General features: G+C 40.2%; 1 long non-coding RNA gene across 1 annotated transcript; it reads left to right on the top strand.

Moving 5' to 3' along the window:
• The first annotated feature begins 508 nt into the window (after positions 1-508).
• LOC135268325 (uncharacterized) lies at positions 509-7,121 on the top strand. The gene is made up of 3 exons (XR_010336606.1): positions 509-1,183; positions 2,629-2,706; positions 6,895-7,121. It is a non-coding gene; the product is annotated as an uncharacterized LOC135268325 (long non-coding RNA).
• Positions 7,122-15,067: the final 7,946 nt, after the last annotated feature.

Raw genomic sequence — 15,067 nt, 5'->3', positions numbered from 1 at the left:
TCTTCTAACATACCAGGCGTGTTGGCACTTGCATTTGTTTTCTCTCACTGCTGTAACAAATTACCACAAACCCAGTGGCTTAAAACAACACAAATTTATTACCTTACAGTTCTGCAGTCAGAAGTCTGACACAGGCCAGGTCTTGCTGTGCTAAAAATCACCATGTTAGCTGGGCTTCATTCCTTTCTCAAGGGCCTTCAGGGAGAATTTGTTTCCTTGCCCTTCCCAATGCCTAGCGGCCATCTGTGTTTGTTGGTTCATGACTCCTTCCCCCGTCTTGAATACCAGCAAAGGTGGATTGAGTCCTCACATTGCATCACTCTAACTTCGTTTTCTGCCTCCTATCTCCACTTCTTTAAAAAAAATTTTAAACATTTATTTTGTAAGTTTTGTAGAAACAACGTTAATTATTCCTTTCACTTGGTAGTTTTATGATAGTTATATAATATAAAGAAAACACAATGATTATTTTCACCATGTGAGATGTCTCTAAAATTCCTCAAATTTACCCCAGTGTGCCACATAAGCATTTTTATTTTCTATATGTGACATTCATGTGAAAAAGTCTCTGAGAAGCCTTGTGCATAGCTAGAGTGTCTAACATGGAATTCTCCAGAATGTGTGCAGTACATTTGAATAAGTTTCAAGAGATACCTTCATCCAAATATAGTGAAAATTTTCAAAAAAAAACAAAAAACAAAAACAGAAAACTGTGACAGATTTACATGAGGTCTATCTTTACAAAATTGCATTAAAAAATAATTCTATCACATTAAAAAGTAAACCACAAAACTGAAGACAACCTAAAGTAAACAAAGTTATCACAAATGATAAACTTCAAGCTGATATGCCATAATTGTAGTTGCATGGTTAACTTAAGAAAAAATGGATATTAAAAGCCCCATGATTGCTTTGTATGCTAACCTATTTCCTTGAATAATGGTTATATTGAAGAAGTGTTCAATTTTCCCTATGTTCTTCTGCTTGTTTTGCTGTTTTCCCCAAATATGGCTGCTGAGATGAACTAAAGAGGACATTTTTCCATCATGTTCTCTAAAAATCTACCAGATGGGATCTCCTAAAGAATCCAACAGAAAGTACTCTTCTAGGAAATCACTGATGGTCCCTAACCGCTCTACTATGAATGACACCAAACCTCAAAACTAGCATTGAAAGTGCACAGGTAAGACATAATAATTGTCAGCAGCAACTATTTTCTTTGGGGAGGAAAGGGTGAGATAATAAAAAAAAGGAAAGGAATCTACCATATAGGCTGCAGTAATCTTAAATGCTCCAATTAAGCCATATAATAAGTCTTCCATGTATTAGAGATGCATTAAAACATATTTGAAACAAAATTCCCAGCCACCAAGAGTGCTTCGGACATGAGAGTTTAAAAAGTAGTTGTAGCAATAATGATTATTGCTATTGTTGTTAATCCTTATCATACTATTTTTATAATAATACAGGAAGTCATGGCCACTATATCTCCAGATCTTTTTATACCTTAATAAATATATAGCACTTAGAAAAACTTTTTATTTTAATATCCCTTATATTCACTTAAAAGGTAAATTAAAACCTCAGCCAAGATAGCAGTTTCTAAGACATCAAAAACACTTATTACATTCTATACTATCTTTGGTTATTAATTTCAATGCTAAAAAAAAAATGAATTCAAGCCATATTCACTTTTAAGGACTTTTGTGAGTATATTCAACTCACCTAATAATCCAGAATAATTCCCTTCAAATAAGGTCTGCTGACTAGTAACCTTGATTCTGTCTGCAACTTTCATTAACCTTTGCCCTGTAACATGTTCACAGTTAGGGGTTAGGGGATGTAGGGATTGTAGGGATTAGGGGATGGACATCTTTGGGAGTGGGAGTTTATTACTCTGCCCATTATACCCCTTCAGGGAACTACCCTTGCTATTCTCTTTTCCTATTCTATTCTCCCTTCAATTATCTCCAGATCATGCACTCTTAAAGGGTTTTACTGAGGTGTGTTTTTCTCAATTAGGTCTTTTCTGACTTGAAAATCCCAATTGCTGCCTAACCTCCTATTTCCCTTACTAGTTTTATTTTTATCCAAGGCATTTATGACCAACTAACATCCTGTATGTTGTATTTATGTATCATATTTGTTGTCTGTTTTCCCCACTAGAATATAAGCTCCGTGTAGACACAAACTTTTGTCTGTTGACTGCTATATTCCCAGCATCTAGAGCAGTACCTGGCACTAGTAAGCACTCAGTAAATATTTGTTGAGTGAATGAATGAAGACTTCTCACCTTTCACTAGTTGGAGGTATGATACATTACAATCAGTTATAGAAATCAATCATTGATTGACAAATATTCCTTGAGAATTATGTGACTAACAAGATGTAAAGAAAATGGTCTCTGTAGTCTAAGAAAGTTATACAGAGGAATCAGGAATCTGAGGAACCCAAACAGATGTTAGGTTATTCAGTTAGCATCTTAGTCCATTTGTGCTGCTATCACAGAATATCTGAGACTGGATCATTCAAAATGAACAGAAATTTATTGACTCATATTTCTGAAAGCTGAGAAGTCTAAGGTCAGGGCTCCAGCAACTTCTGGTGAAGGCATTCTCTTTTTCCAAGATGGCGCCTTACATGCTGCATCCTCTGGAGGGGAGGGAGGCTGGATTCTCACATGGCAGAAGGCAGAAGGATTAAGAGGTAAGAGTGGGCTGAACTCTCCTTTTATATGGCATTAATCCCACTCATGAGGCCAGAACTCTTGTGGCCTAATCATCTCTTAAGGTCTCACCTGTGAATACTGTTAGATTGGCAAGTACATTTCAACATGAGTTGTGGAGGGGACAAACATTCAAACCATAGTAATTGGTATATGAGACAACATAAGAAAAATTCCTAAGAAAACTCCTTATGATCTTTCGGTAAAACTGTTTCTGGCAATGTTTCCTCAAGCATTGTTTTAGGAGGGCCTACTCAATATCTACTGTACTTTTTTTTTTTTTTTTAACTAATAAACCCAGATTTTGTTCTGGGAAGCAACATGCCCAGAGAAAATAATCTATGTGGAAGTCCTGGGTAGCACTGCTGGGGAACTCCTTAAAAAGGCCCTACTCAACTGGAAGGTACCCCTCCCCTTTCTCCTCCTTTCTTCCTGGAAAAAAAGTGAGAAATCAGGAGCTCCAGAAGTCATCTTGGAATGGGAGGTGACTGTAAGGAAGGCAGCCTGGGCTCCTGCGGACCCTGGAGCCGGCATCTCATGCCAGGGGTGCCCACCTCCAGATTGCTATCATGCAAGACAGATAAACTGCTGCATTGGTTATTTTCCTTTTGCAGCCCTCTCCCCAAGACCCCTCCTCCACTCTGTCTTCCATAATCTGTGCCCTAGGAGGCTCCATTGCTCTCTGGCTTCCAATTGGGTTTGGCCAATTGAGGCACATGGCAGGAGATCAATGCAGGAGAAGGGAAGGATTATTTTCCCCACTCCCTGCTTGCATTGTCTTGGGTCTAGCAGAGGCTCTGTTCCTCTGTGGTCATAGCACCTGCTCAGCAGCTCCTCCTTTCAGGCTGCAGCTCTTGATGGGCTCCATTCACACCGTCCCCTCAGCCTAAGGTGGTAATGGTCTCCCACTGCTGCTAACCTCAGGGAGCGTCCTCACTCCTTTTTGTTTCCTTAACCCTGTCCACACCTCTATAAATAGTGGCTTCCTTCAACTTTGTTTCAGTTAAACTCTTTCGAATATGCCATCTGTTTCTTTCATCTTTTTTTTTTAGATCAGCCAGCCCAAAATGTCAATGTGCCATCTCTTTCATGCTGGGATCCCCAACTGATAAAGGTTCATATTTAGGTTTCCTGCTGTATGCAGCTAAATTTAATCCTGACTGGTGCAGCCTACAGAGGCCATGTTGTTAGAAAAATAGTTATATTTAGATCCTAGATTCACACTCAGTTCAGCAAAATGATCACATTGTTAGTATGATCTTTACCTTAATTTTATTTTGCAAACTAAATTATTTTTAAAAATTTTCCTTTCTAATCTTGTTCTAGGTTTTTCACTAAGTTCTTTCTCCTAAGCTTCAAGCGTATCCAGCATTCTAGGCTCACAACTCTACTAATTTCCTGCTAACAGCTGCCTTGTACCTGATATCCTTTTACCAGTCAGTCAAATGTGTTATTGAACATTTCTTGAGCATCACCCTGGGTTTGGCTCTGGGGTCCAGTGGTGAGTGAGCAGACAGGCTCTTCTGCTGTGGAGCCACCTCATCTGGCAGGAAAGTCAGATGCCAAACAGACCATTGCTCATCTGACTTATCTATGAAGAACTTACCACTACAAGTGCACATAACAGTGCATTGAACCCAGGCTGGGGAGATAGGCAGAGGAGTTGGGGAGATGGCATCTAAAAATATGAGCAAAGGCCAAGTAAAAATATAGCCATGCATAGGTGGAGATGGGATCAGAATGAGCTTTCTTGGTAAGGGATGCTGAATTAATAAAGGCCTTGACTGGAGAGACTGAGCATGGTGCATTTATGGAATTGAGAGAAGCCTGGTGTGGCTGGAGCAGTAAAAAAGTGGGGTGGGGTAAGGCTGGAGTGGTAGGTGGAGACTAAAATTTACAGGGTTCATGATGGTTTTTTAAGGATTTAAGACTCTACCCAAAGGCTAATGGGAAGTGATTTCTTGTGGCTCTAAGAATGGGTCTCACAGACCTCCAGCGACAGGAAGCAAAATCATCCCCAGGCCCAGCAGCAGTGCTCTGAAATCTATCAAAGTGTTTGCTCCGAGGCTTTCACAGGTAGCTGCAGCCAATGCCTGAGCACAGCCAGGTGATCAAGTCAGGCCCATTCCTGGAAGACACAGGACTCCTTTGAAGTCCATACTTAGCTGAGGACTCCCCTGCCGCCTTTCCAGGTTTTCCTCAGGCTCCCTGGGAATCCAGGGCATTCCCACTTTCCTTCCCTCTCTTCTATACTTGGGGTCAGACCTGTATTGTGTACTGACAGCTCTTCCAGTGTCTTTTGTTTCTCTATTTTCTCTCACAGCTCACAGGCGTCCTCCCTAATAACACCACTGCATATTTAATCCTGTCTTGGTGTCTAGGATCTGGGAGGTGTGTGTGTGTGTGTAATTTATATATATATATATATATTTTGAGACAGAGTCACTCTGTCGCCCAGGTTGGAATGCAGTGGCACGATCTTAGCTCACTGCAACCTCCACCTCCCGGGTTCAAGTGATTCTTCTGCTTCAGCCTCTCGAGTAGCTGGGACTACAGGTGCCCACCACTATGCCCAGCTAATTTTTGTATTTTTAGTAGAGATGGGGTTTAACCATATTGGCCAGGCTGGTCTCAAACTCCTGACCTCATGATCCTCCCACCTCGGCCTCCCAAAGTGCTGGTACTATAGGTGTGAGCGACTGTGCCCGGCCTGGGCTATATATTTTAAGAGGGACATTTGCTACTTGGTAGGATGAGAGAAATAAAAGACCATGCCACATGCAGCATGGTCAAATGACCTCCCTGTTTGTAGGGTGGTTGAATGATCTCCGTATCTGTGCAGCATGGTCAAACGAACTCCATGTTTAGTGGGTACCCTGTCTAGCACACCATGGAAAAATAATGAGCAGGCAAAAGCCGTGCAGAAATTTTGGGATGCTGTGATCAATAGTGGATGTGGGGAGATGAGTCAGGAGGTAAGAGATGTTGGGGAGAGTGGAAGTGGAGAGAGGTAGAGAGAATGGAGAGAGATTAAGGTGTTAAAATCAATAGGGCTTAGTGATTAGGTTGGTGGGATGTCTCTATTAGGTTTCTAGTTTCCAATTTTCTTTTATTTCCCTGTTAACAGAGATTTATTGAGAGACTGATACCCCAGCCCAGCCTAAACGTCATGCCCTAGTGTTTCAATTCCCATCTTGTCAATATTTTTCTTGTTACCCCTTGTAACTTCTGTGATAAAACACCAACTTTAGGCTGCCTTCTCTGAGCCTACTCATGGCCTGGAGAATACCCTACACCATGCATTTGGGTCATTTTACCTTCCTGGTCTCTATCCGGTCTCGCAGGTCAACAGTCTCGTGCTCTTTTAATCATTTTTCCTTCCCCCTATTCTTCCTGGCAGCTTTTATTTTATTTAAATCTCTTTTTTCTTTAAACCCAGCTCACTAACTCCTCCTCAGCCATGGGAGATAACCTTGCTTTTTACTTTACCTGGAAATAAATTAAAAATTCTTTCAGCTTCTTGCCACTAAATTACCAAACTTCACACTATCTGGAACTTTATTCCATCTTTCTCATCTTTAAAGAGTTGTCCAATTTCCTGTTAAGTGAAATTGATGGAGGCCAGTGTTTTGGACTGAGCTCCTGCATTAGGCCCCAACAGACTAAATCAAAATGGAGCCACTCACACTGAAGCTCCACATCACCAAACTGAAGCTAAACTGTTAACCTGATCTGCCAAAAAATCAGGGGAGATGATAGCCAGATCCCCAAATAGGCCAGTGTTAGCTGGCATGATAAAGAAATCCCCTCTGCTTTAACCCTTATAAGGAAAGTAACCTGATGTTAACTAATCCACTCGTAGTAAGTTGTCTTTTTTTTCCTGCTCAAGCTACCTTACAAAAACTGACTGCTTCAACATGTCCAGCATGGTGCCTCTCTATTTCTAGGTGAGATGCTGCCCAATTCATGAATTGCAAGTAAATGCCAATTAAATCATTTAACTAAATTTGTTGAGATTTTTGTCTTTTGACACTTCTCTAATGCTAGTACCTTTTACCTATTTCCGCTGCATTATCAGAGATTGTCTCAGTCCTGATTCCTCCACAGTTCCCTGTCTACTGGTTCATCCATGCTTAGTTGGTTGGTTGGTCTGTGTTTTTATTTGTCAGTGTGAAAGAAGAAATGGAAGACAGAAGGCATGATCCTGCTCACACTGGCTGACTCAAACACTGCGATAAACACTGGCCAGCCATGTTGGAGAGAGGCCTTAGGCTGGCCTCAAAGCTGAAAGCACTGGGGAAAATCAACTGCTTCTTACTTATTGCAACATTACCTTCCTAGCATGCTATGGCCAGTCACCCACTACAGTCCCCACACTGTAACCACTCTGTCTCCTCTAACAGTAATAGATATTCTTAGTTTTATTTTCTTTTGATTGGAAGGATACCATATGAAATTTCTATTTGTAAGTTTCTCAGTTGTGTCTACTTACATAGTACAGTTTAGAAACCTGTCCCAGACTGACTTATCAGGAACCTAACTGGCATAGATCATATCCATGTATATGTGGTTATACATGTTTTCTATTTGACTAACCCAGAACCATTTCAGTGATGCAAATCATGTGACCTCTGGTTTCGCTGAAAAAGTCCTGGACTTCTCAGAAACCTTGATCAAATTTTGCACTATTGTACAAATTGGCCATTTTAGGAATTTCAAACTTTAAACATTTGATTTCTTTTGTATTTTATTTTGATTAGTATAATGGAACTTAAACAAATAGACTTTGATATTTGTTTTAAAGGTTATTACAAAGTTACATGTATGTACATATAGGTCTTCAAGACCTGCACCTTTCACTATGCTATACGATATTGTCTCTGTGTAGTACATATAACGTTGCAGGTTAATTTTCCTTGAATGCTTTATACTCTTATTTTTCTAGTCAATCTTTTAAAATTGACATTAATAATTGTACATATTTATAAAGTACATTGTGATATTTTGATACATGTATACAATGTGTAATAATCAATTCAGGGTAATTAGCATATCCATCACCTCCAACATTTATCATTTCTTTGTGTTGGGAACATTCAAAATCCACTCTTCTAGTTGTTTGAAAATATACAAGAAATTATTGTTAACTAGTCACCTTACAGTGGTATAGAACACTAGAACTTCTTCCTTCTCTCTAGCTGTAATTTTGTGTCTGTAAACCTCCTCTTCTTATCCTCCCTCCCTGCCTTCCCAGCTTCTAGTAACTATCATTCTATTCTCTACTTCTATGAGCACAACTTTTTAAGCTCCCACGTATGAGTGAGAACATGCAGTAATTATCTTTCTGTGCCAGGCTCTTTTCACTTAATATCCTCTAGGCTCATTCATGTTGCTGTGAATGACTGGATTTCATTCTTTTTTATGGCTGAATAGTATGCCATTATTTGTATATAAATACCACATTTTCTTTAAACCGTCATCTGTTGATGGACACTTAGGTTGATTCTATGTAATGGCAATTATGAATAGTGCTGCAATAAACATGGGGGTGCAGATATCTCATTGCTATACATATTTTCTTTCCTTTGGATAAATATACTCTTAATTTTAAATCTTAAAAATTCTCCCCTTGAATGTATATGTACCTCCAGTTACTATCTTTCTCTCTCCTTTCACAGACTAATTTGAAGAATTGTGTGGATTTTCTCTCATTAGCACTTCACCTACTGCAGTCTCACTTCCACCCTTACCACTCTGGGGAAAATTGCTCTAATCAAGGAAGCCAATGTCCCATAATTGCTAAATACAATAAATGCTTTTCATTTCTTAGCTTAACCTCTCAGCAGCACTTGATAAAGCTGCCTACTCCCTTTTTCTGGAAACACTTTCTTCCCTTGGTTTCCATGACAATGTACTCTTCTGGCTTTTTTCCCCCTACCTCTCTGGATGCTTTTTAGTTTTTCTCTACCAATCTCTTAAGTCTTCTTATACTATACAGACTGTCAAAGGAAGAAGGGAGAAACTGCTCAGCAGTCTAACAATTATTTTCAAAGACATCCTCACTCATCAGTGTTTCCCCTCTTCATCATTCCAATTTTCTCAAATAGAAGCTAAAGGTGGATGATAGACCACTGATGGTGATTTGAGTCCACTTCCTAAAATTTCTGCAAAGCTGTCCAGTTCCACTCTAGAATCTGAGGTACCTTAGCACTTATACTTAGTCATGGGACTTGAGTTGAAATTGGGGCAAGAGGAAAAAAAATTCATTGGTGTTCTGGTATACATATGAATTTAAAAAAACCTTCTTAATTAAATTCTTGCTTTAGAGCAAACTGTGCTTTTCTCAACTTCAGGTGCATCTCTCTACTCTCTGACATGTTAGACAGATTGCTGAAATGAAGCTTCCATTAATGTCCTAATTTTTTTTTTGAGACAGAGTCTTGCTCTGTTGCTCAGGCTGGAGTACAGTGGTGTGATCTTAGCTCACTGCAACCTCTGCCTCCTGGGTTCAAGCAATTCTCCTGCCTCGGCCTCCCCAAGTAACTGGGATTACAGGCGCCTGCCACCATGCCTAGCTAATTTTTGTATTTTTAGTAGAGTCGGGTTTTCACCATGTTGGCCAGGCTGGTCTCGAACTCCTGACCTTATGATTTGCTCACCTTGACCTCTCAAAGTGCTGGGATTATAGGTGTGAGCCACCACACTCGGCCTAATATCCTAATTTATATATTCTTCTTGATGGAGGCACTCCCATTTGTCAGCACTCCCATTTTCCAGCTCAAGCCCAGGAAAGCCATCCCTGACTGTATCTCATAGGGGGCTTTGGAGACGGCAGCCAGTGAACCCAGAGAGAGGTCACAGGGTGAAAGAAGCTCCCAACTGAATTTTGTGATACAATTTTGAGTAGGCATGAACGCCCTTGATCAGAATCTGGGGGGCAGGTGGGAAGTGTGCTGCAGACATGAGCACAAGGAGCTAGGCTCCTGGCATTGTGGGCAGATGAGAGGGGTGAGGCCTGAAAGCCCTGCTTGCTTTCTCAGTGCAGAAGCTTATGGCTAGGGCAGGTCTGAGTTGTGTGTGCATGTTGTCTGGATCTAAACCCAGCACTGTTAGCAGGACACTGCAGGATTGAGAGCAGCCTTGCCAACTGCATGGGAGCTAGATGAGGTCTAACACTGCTGGCTATTCCCCACTCCTCTTGTAAACTCTACTGTACAACAGAGTCAGTTGTACTCCCCTATGGAACATTACCCCAGTGGCCTGAGAGCCACCCCCATCCCCACAGTGGCTGTGGCAAGCCCCACCCAAGGAGAGTCTGAGCTCAGATCCATCCAACCCTGCCCTCACCTGATTGTATTTCTCTACCTGCCCTGATAGCTTAACACAAAGGAAATAAACTTTTGGGAGCCCATTGCCTGAGAAAGCAGAACACTTCCCCTGGCCAACTTAGGGCAAGCTCAAATCCCACTGTTACTACCATGGCTGGTGCACTCTTGCAAGTGCTACCTCCTACCTGGAGGTCAACCAACTGGCCATTACAGCAACTCTTGGCAGCATAACATGGCTCCCAGGAAGGAGAAGACAGCTGCAAACACCACTGCCTGCAACAACCTGGCTAATCAGAGGTCCTGAGTTTGTCCATGTGACAACTTCACCACTAGCATACCAACATTCAAGAAAGCCAGCACACTAAGCCTGTGAATAACCAAGGAACTCATGGAGTCTACATGACTCCCCTGCCACTTCCATCAGAGCAGGTTCTGGTATCAATGGCTGGGAGACCTGCAGACAGGTCATATCGCTGGACTCTGCAGACATTTCCCAGCACCAGCCTGGAGCCTGGTAGCCTCACTGAGTGGCTAGACCCAGAAAAACAGTAGCAATAACAATCACTGCAGACTGACTCTCAGGAAGCCCTATCCCTAGAGCAAGAGGGGAGCACTACAAGGGATCAACCCATGGGTCAGAATAATCTGAACAGCAGGCTTTGCATTCCAGATCTTTTCACTGGTGGGGAGTTTCTCATAGCAGAGACAAAATTGCAGTGCTGGGAGCAGTAGGGAAAATCTGCACTTCCACCCCAACAGGCATGCAGACTCTGTGTTCATGAATAGTCTTGTAGAGGGGTCCTTGTTCCCTGCTGGCACTCCACCGCAGACACAGCCAGAGCTTCCCCCACAGGAACACAGCATGGATGAACCTTTAGACAGCCTTCCTGGAACAATTGGTGTGAATGCAGCCCCACAGGAGGAGTACCCCCTTGATTTAGGATTGTACAAGAGTCAGGGTCACAATTCCTCCCTACTTGGAATATCAACATTCCTACAGGTGAGAAGAGGTGCCTGTCTGATCTGGAGAGCCAAAATACTTGAATAGGAGTGAGGCTATGAGATAAATACCTTTCCTGCTGCCCTGGCAGGGGAGCTGAGGTAGCTCCTACTCTTTACCCTGATAAAACTTCAGCACTTCTAATTGAGAACTCCCTCAGCCACCCTCATCAAGGTTAGGACCTTGGTCCACCATTGGGTATTACATCTACCCACCTGCCTTAGCTACAACTGGTGCCTATCTAGGGATACCTCCCCTACTGGTGTGAATCCATAATCATCAACTCAGTAAATAAAATATTGGCGGAAAATTTAAAAAGTAAATAAAGTGTACATCATGTGAGAACAAGATAAGCTTGGAGAAATCTCTGCCATTCCAACCCCATAGGAGATAGTGAACTCACCCACACCAAGAACATAACTATTACAGCCAGCATCTGGGAAAGCCAGTGCGCAAAAACTTTCTATAACTAAGGAACTCATACAGAGTCTTCACCCCTAAAAGCACCAAGAATCAAATTAGGCTAAAATGAACACTAAAGTCTGATTCTTAAGAGGGAAAAAATAAAACACAAAAAGAAAACATAGTCCAGTCAAAAATAAAATCAAGAACAATTTGAAGAAATAGTCTACCCAAATGAGAAGGAACCAGAAAAGTAATTTTGGTAATATGACAAAACAGGGTTCTATAACAGCCCCCAAAAGATCACACTAGCTCCCAAGCAATGGATCCAAACCAAGAAAAAAACTCTGAATTGCCAGATAAATCAGAAGGTTGATTATTAAGCTACTCAAGGAGATACAAGAGAAAGATGAAAACCTAAAGATTTTTTTATTTTTACTTACTTATTTATTTATTTTTGAGATACAGTCTTACTCTCTCACCCAGGCTGGAGTGTAGTGGTGCAATCTTGACTTACTGCAACATCTGCCTCCCCAGTTCAAGTGATTTGCTTGCCTCAGACTCCCAAGTAAATGGGATTATAGGCATGTACCACCACACCTGACTAATTTTCTATTTTTAGTAGAGAGGAGGTTTCACCATGTTGACCAGGCTGGTCCCAAACTCCTGACCTTGAGTGATCCACCCACCTCAGCCTCCCAAAGTGCTGGGATTACAGACTACTTAAAGGAATTTAGAAAACAGTCCAGGATATGGATGAAAAATTTTCCAGAGAAATAGATATCATAGAGAAAAAAACAATCAGAACTTCTGGAAATGAAAGACACACATAGTAAAATACAAAATGCAGTGAAAAGTTTCTACAATAGTACAAGTAGAAGAAAGAATTTCAGAGCTGAAAGAAAAGGCTTTTGAATTAACCCAATCAAAGACAAAGGAAAAAGAACAAAAAGTCTCCAAGAAACATGGGACTATGTAAAATGTCCAAATGTAAGAATATATGGTGTTGTGGATGAAGAAGAGAAATCTATAAGTTTGGAAAAACCTATTTGAGGGAATAACTGAAAAAAACTTCCCTGGCTTTGCTAGGAATCTAGATATCCAACTATAAAAGTCATTGCAAGAAGACCATCACCAAGGAATATAGTCATTAGGTTATCTAAAGTCAAGATGAAGGAAAGAATCTAAAGAGCTGTGACACAAAAGCATCAGGTAACCTATAAAGGGAAACCTATCAGATTAACAGCAGATTCCTCAGCAGAAACCTTACAAGTCAAGGAATTGAGGTCCTATCTTTAACCTCCTGAAACAAAATAACTGTCAGCCAAGAATTGTGTATCCAGTAAAACTAAGCTTCATAAATGAAGGAGAAATAGTCTCTTGCAGACAAACAAATGCTGAGACAATTTGCCACTACCAAACCAGCACTACAAGAAATGCTAAAAGGAGTTCTAAGTCTTGAAACAAAACCTGAAAATACACCAAAATAGAGCCTTCTTAAAGCATAAATCTCACAGGGCCTATAAAATAATAACACAATGATAAAAACAAGGTATTTAGGCAACAACTAATACGATGAATAGAACAGTACCTCACATCTCAATACTAACATTGAATGTAAATGGCCTAAATGCTCCACTTAAAAGATACAGAATGGCAGAATGGATTAAAAAAAAAAACCTACCAACCAAGTATCTACTATCTTCAAAAGACTTACCTAACACATAAGGCCTCACATAAACGTAAGGTAAAGCGGTGGAAAAAGATATTCCACACAAATGGAAACCAAAAGCAAGCAGGAGTAGCTATTCTTATATCAGAAAAAACAGACTTTAAATCAATAGTAAAAATAGACAAAGAAGAACATTATATAATGATAAAAGGATTAGTCCAACAGGAAGATACTACATATGCACCTAAATATGTATGTACTATGTGCCTAATACTGGAGTTCCCAAATTTATAAAACAACTACTACTAGACCTAAGAAATGAAACAGACAGCAACACATTAACAGTGCGGGACTTCAATACTCCACTGACAGCACTAGATAGATATCAAGAAAGAAGGTCAACAAAGAAAAAATATACTTAAACTACACCCTAGAACAATGGATCTAATAGATATTTACAGAACATTCTACCCAATAACAGCAGAATATGCATTATTCTCATCACCACATGGAACATTCTCCAAGATAGACCATATGATAGGCCACAAAACAAGTCTTAATACCTTTAGGAAAATCAAAATTATATCAAGGATCTTCTCAGACCATAATGGAATAAAAGTGGAAGTTAACTCCAAAAGGACCTTCAAAACTATACCAATACATGAAAATTAAATAATCTGCTCTTGAATGATCTTTGGGTTAATAATGAAATCAAGATGGAAATTAAACAGTTCTTTGAAATGAATGATAATACTGACACAACTTATCAAAACCTCTGGGACACAGCAAATGTATTAAATGCATCAAAAACTTTGAAAGAGCACAAATAGACAACCCAATCTCACACCTCAAGGAACTAGAGAAACAAGAACAAACTGAAATCAAGCCCAGCAGAAGAAAAGAAATAGCAAAGATCATAGCAGACTGAAATAAAATTGAAACAAAAAGAACTACAAACAATAAATGAAACAAAAAGGTGGTTCTTTGAAAAGATCAACAAAATCGATAGACCATTAGTGAGACTAACTGAGAAAAGAAGAGAGAAGATTCAAACAAGTTCAATTAGAAATGAAGTGGGGCCAGTGGCTCACACCTGCAATTCCAGCACTTTGGGAGGCTGAGGTGGGCAGATTGCTTGAGGCCAGGAATTTGAGACCAGCCTAGCCGACATGACAAAACCCTATTTCCACTAAAAATACAAAAATTAGCCAGGCATGGTGGTGAGCACCTGTAATCCCAGCTACCCAGGAGGCTGAGGTACGAGAATTGCTTGAGCCTGGCAGGTGGAGCTTGCAGTGAGCTGAGATTGCACCACTGCACTCCAGCCTGAATGACAGAGTGAGACTGTCTCAAAAAAAAAAAAGAAATGGAAGATATTACAACTGATACCACAGAAATACAAAAGATCATTCAAGCCTACTATGTACACCTTTATGCACACAAACTAGGAAATCTAGAGGAGATGGATAAACTCCTGAAAAATATACAACCCTTCTAGATTAAATCAGGAAAAATAGAAACTCTAAATAAACCAATAACAAGCAATGTGATTGAATCAGTAATTTTTAAAATTACCAACAAAAAACAGTATAGGACCAGATGGATTCACAACTGATTTCTACCAGACATCTAAAAAAGAATTAGTGCCAATCTTACTGAAACTATTCCAAAAGAGAGAAAGAGTGAATCCTTCCTAAATTATTCTATGAAGCCAATATCACTCTAATACCAAAACCAGGAAAGGACATAACAAAAAAAGAAAACTGCAGACCAATATCCCTGATGAACATAGATGTAAAAATCCTCAACAAAATACTAGCTAACTGAATTCAACAGCCCTTCAAAAAGGTAATCCACCATGATCACCATGGGTTTCATACCCAGGATACAGGAATGGTTTAACATATACAAGTCAATAAATGTGATACATCACATAAACA

Source organism: Aotus nancymaae, unplaced genomic scaffold (assembly GCF_030222135.1).
Source record: "Aotus nancymaae isolate 86718 unplaced genomic scaffold, 86718_ANA_hifiasm-v0.15.2.pri h1tg000040l, whole genome shotgun sequence".
In the NCBI taxonomy this organism is placed as follows: domain Eukaryota; kingdom Metazoa; phylum Chordata; class Mammalia; order Primates; family Aotidae; genus Aotus; species Aotus nancymaae.
This window is presented reverse-complemented; position numbering and strand designations above follow the sequence as displayed.